Below are 5,278 nucleotides of genomic sequence, written 5' to 3'. Positions count from 1 at the left end.
TTAAAATGATGAATAGATATCATTATTTATTCATCCAACACGGAACGCACAACACTGAGAATGAACTACAGACTTGGGTGATTATGATGTGTCAATGTTCACATTGGAAAAAATGTACCAGCGTGGTGAGTGCTGTTGACAACAAGGTGACCGTGCATGTGTGGGGACAGTGGAGAAGAGAAATCTCTAGATCATTGTCTCAATTTTGTTGTAAACCTAAAACTTCTCCAAAAATATATAGTCTTGAAAACAAACAAACAAAAAAAGAATGAAGTAGGAAATATCAGTCTTCATGGATTAAATAAACTGTGTCACACCCATGCCAAGAAAACTACTCACCAATAAAAAGGAACAAAAATTTGACATATATCCACAATGTGGATAAATCTCCAGAAATTTTGCTCAGCAGAAATAGGCAATTCCAACAGGTCACATACCATATGATTCCATTTATATAACATTTATTTAAAGTTTACTTACTTATTTTAAGAGAGAGAGAGAGAGAGAGAGAGAGAGGGCATGAGCACATGCATGCATATGGGGAAGGAGCAGAGAGAGAGGGAGAGAGAGAATCCCAAGTAGTCTCTGTGCCATCAGCACAGAGCCCAATATGGGGCTCGATCCCCTGAACAGTGAGATCATGACCTGAACCAAAATCAGACATTTAACCTACTGAGCCATCCAGGCATTTCTATAACATTTTGAAATGACAAAATTATAGAAATGAAGAACAGATTATTGGTTGTTTAGGGTATAAAGTGGGCAGGTTTGGAGAGAAAACAGTATTTTATGGAAAGGCCACATAACTGATGGTGATGGAGTAGTCTGTATCTTACTATATTGATGTCAATACTATGTTTATGATATTGTACTGTGGGTTTGCAAGATCCTGCCTTTGGGAGGAACTGAGAAGAGAACAAATGGAATCTTTGTGTACTATTTCTTATGACTGAAGTGAAGCTACAATTTTCCTTTTTAATGTTTATTTATTTTTGAGAGAGAGAGAGAGAAAGAGCAGGGAAAGGGCACAGAGATAGAGGGAGACACAGAATCCAGAGCAGGATCCAGGCTCTGAGCTGTCAACACAGAGCCTGATGCAGAGCTTGAACCCATGAACCATGAGGTCATGACCTGAGCCAAAATCAGATGCTCAACTAACTGAGCCATTCAGGTGCCCCAAAATTATTTCAAAATAAAAAAAGTTTAATTAAGAAACAAAGTGAGGGGTCCAGCATGGCTCAGTTGGTTAAACATCCAATCTTGATATCAGCTCAGGTCATGATCTCACAATCATGACATTGAGCCCCACATCAGGCTCCACACTGACAGCACAGAGTCTGTTTGGAATTCTCTCTCCCTCTTTCTTCCCCTCCCCCATTTCTCTCTCTCTCTCTCTCTCTCTCTCTCTCTCTCTCTCTCTCCCATAATAAATAAACATTGCAAGAAAGAAAGAGAGTGAAAGAGGAAGGAAGGAAGGAAGGAAGGAAGGAAGGAAGGAAGGAAGGAAGGAAGGAAGGAAGGGAAAATAAAATGTAAGGAACATTTTAAATACATTTAAATAAACATAAAAAACACACAAAAAAACTAACTTGCATTATATAAAACTCTAGGATGTTTACATCTGAAGTATACAGAGAAATTTGCATGAGTTTACAATGACAAATCATGAAACAAAATATATCATATGGCTCCAAAAAAAGGAAGGAGGAAGGAAGGAAGGAAGGAAGGAAGGAAGGAAGGAAGGAAGGAAGGATCAGAATGGAACCTGATATCAACTTAGTGACATATAAAAAAATTCATTTCTATTCAACACACATACAAATACCATAATACACCAAACAACATAACAATATATAGCATCTATTAAAAATTCACCAAGTTTGCAAACAGCATAAATTTTCCCCTAAGTAGAAGGGAAAAAAATAGACCCAGAAATGACAGATATGAAGGAATTAACAGACTAAGATTTAAAAAGCTAAGATAATCTTATTTAAAAGTTCAAGAAGGTAGAAGAAACTATGACCATGAAGAGAAAGGAAGTAATCTAAGATATAAATCTAAGATACAAAAAAACAAAACTTTTAGAAATAAAAAATCTTAAAAACAAAAACATGAAATTGAGGACAGATTAGACACTGCATGAGAAAAAGCTAAGTGAATTATTTTTACTTATTTATTTTTGAGACAGAGAGAGCAAGTAGAGGGAGAGAGGCAGAGAATCCCAAGCAGGCTCCACGCTGTCAGTCCAGAGCCCAATGAAGGGCTCGAACTCACAAACCAAGCCATGAGATCATGACCAGAACGAAAATCAAGAGTCAGATGCTTAAGTGACTGAGTCACTCAGACTCCCCCAGAAAAAAGCTAAGTGAATTTAAAGAAACATCAGTAGAAACCATTCAAATGAAGGGAAGAAGGGAAAAAAAGGAATGAAAAAATTAACAAATCATCAGCAACTTGTGAGACATTGTTAACTGTTCTAGCATTAATGTAAGTAAGTTAATAGAATGACAAGAAAAAGGATAAAAAAATTTTGTAGAAATACAAAACTTTTGTTATCAGATTTGCTGAAACCTATAAATATGCAGATCCTAAGAACTTATTAACAAACATGGGCCTAGGGAACTTAAGGGATAACATGCAAAGTCAAAAATTACTGAAAATAAGTGATAAGAAAAATCTTAAAATCAAGATAAAAAATACAATAAAGCAAAAGGAGCAAAGAGAACAATTAATGGAGACATCTCACCAGAGACAATAGACACATTTAATAAGATACTGAAGAGTTGTCAACCTAGAATTCTTTATACAGCAGAAAATGTCTTTCAAAGGTCAAGGTAAAGAGGGGTGCCTCGGTGGCTCTGTCAGTTAAGCATCTGACTCTTGATTTAGGGTCTTGATATCAGGTCACGATCTCACAGCTGGTGAGTTCGAGCCTCATATTGGCTCTACACTGAGTGCAGGGACTAAATGAGATGGTCTGTCTGTCTCTCCCTCTCTCTCTCTCTCTCTCTCTCTCTCTACCTCTCCCCTGCTTGTTCTCTCTCTTGCTCTCAAAGTAAATAAATAAATGTTCAAAAAAGTCAAGATAAAGATGTTTTTGAGATAAAATATGAGATTATTTGCTACAATTATACCCTCTCTACAAGAAATTAAGGTGTTTCTTCAAAAAGAAGAAAAATAATATCACATGAAAATCTGGACTTACAAGGTGAAATGAGGAGTTCTAAGAATGGTAAATATCTAGACAGTTAAAAAAGTACATTTTAGGGGCACCGGGGGGGCTCAGTCGGTTAAGCGTCCAGCTTCGGCTTGGGTCATGATCTCATGGTTCATAGGTTCAAGCCCCACATCAGGCTCTGTGCTGACAGCTAGCTCAGAGCCTGGAGCTGCTTCAGATTCTGTGTCTCCCTCTCTCTCTGACCCTCCTCTGCTCTCTCTGTCTCTCAAAAATAAAACCATAAAATTTTTTAAAGTACATTTTAATTATTTTTGAATATCTAAAAAAGGTAGGTGACCATTTAAAACAATAGTAGGAACAAAAATGTATTGTTTGATTTATGGTAGATGTAGAAGAAAGAGGTATGAAAATAATGCCACAAATGAAGAGAAGGTGTTATTAGAAGTATAGTGTAGTAAGATTCTTACTAGAAGTGGTGAAACATTATTTGAATATGGACTATGATAAATTAAAACTGAATAATGTTAACTGTAGAAAAGTTACTTTAAAAATGAGAGGAACTATTAATCCAACAGTAAAGAACTCATGGATAAGTTCTAGCAGCTTTTTGGTGGAGTCTGTTGGGTTTTCCATGGAGTATCTGTCATCTGCAAAAAGTGAAAGGTTGACTTCATCTTTGCCAATTTGGATGCCTTTTATTTCCTTTTGTTGTCTGATTGCTGATGCTAGGACTTCCAGCACCGTGTTAAACAGCAGTGGTGAGAGTGGACACCCCTGTCGTGTTCCTGATCTCAGGGGGAAAGCTCTCAGTTTTTCCCCATTGAGGATGATATTAGCTGTGGGCTTTTCACAAATGGCTCTTATGATGTTTAAGTATGTTCCTTCTATCCTGACTTTCTCGAGGGTTTTTATTAAGAAAGGATGCTGTATTTTGTCAAATGCTTTTTCTGCACCTGTTGATAGGATCACATGATTCTTATGCTTTCTTTTATTAATCCGATGTTATCATGCTGATTGCTCTGTGAATATTGAACCAGCCCTGCAGCCCAGGAATGAATCCCACTTGATCATGGTGAGTAATTCTTTTGATATACTGTTGAATTTGATTTGCTAGTATCTTGTTGAGAATTTTTGCATCCATGTTCATCAGGGATATAGGTCTGTAATTCTTTTTAGTAGGTTCTCTGGTTTGGGAATCAAGGTAATGCTGGCTTCACAGAATGAGTCTGGAAGCTGTTCTTCCATTTATATTTTTTGGCAGAGCTTGTGAAGGATAGGTATTAGCTCTGCTTTAAATGTCTGGCAGAATTCTCCTGGGAAGCCATCTGGCCCAGGACTCTTATTTGTTGGGAGATTTTGATAATTGATTCAATTTCTTCACTGGTATGGGTCTGTTCAAATTTTCTATTTATTCCTGTTTGAGTGTTGGATAAGTGTGTGGGTCTAGGAATCTGTCCATTTCCTCCAGGTGGTCCAGTTTGTTGGCATATAATTTTTCATAGTATTCTCTGATAATTGTTTGTATTTCAGTGATGTTGGTTATGATCTGTCCTCCTAATTTGTGATTCTATCATTTGGGTCCTCTCTCTTTTCTTTTTGAGAAGTCTGGCCAAGAGTTTATAAATTTCATTTTTTTTTTTTCAAAAAACAACTCTTTGATTCATTGATCTGTTCTACTGTGGGGTTTTTTGTTCTTTTTGTTTTTTGGGAGGGATTCTAATTGTGTATTTCTTTTCTTAGGGTGATTTATTTATTTATTTATTTTTATTAATAGTTTGTTGCCAAGTTGGTTTCCATATAACACCCTGTGCTCTTCCCCACAAGTGCCCTCCTCCATGACCATCACCCCCCATCCCCTTTCCTCCTCCCCCTTCAGCCCTCAGTTTGTTTTCAGTATTCAAGAGTCTCTTGTGGTTTGCTCCTGCCCTCTCCCTCCCTTTCTTCCCCCCCTTCCCCTTCCCTTGGTCCCTTGTTAGGTTTCTTCTATTAGACCTATGAGTGAAAACATATGGTATCTGTCCTTCTCTGCCTGACTTATTTCACTTGGCATAACACCCTCGAGTTCCATCCACATTGCTACAAATGGCCAGATTTCAGTCT

The sequence above is a fragment of the Suricata suricatta genome, chromosome 4, assembly GCF_006229205.1.
Source record: "Suricata suricatta isolate VVHF042 chromosome 4, meerkat_22Aug2017_6uvM2_HiC, whole genome shotgun sequence".
Lineage (NCBI taxonomy): Eukaryota > Metazoa > Chordata > Mammalia > Carnivora > Herpestidae > Suricata > Suricata suricatta.
This window is presented reverse-complemented; position numbering follows the sequence as displayed.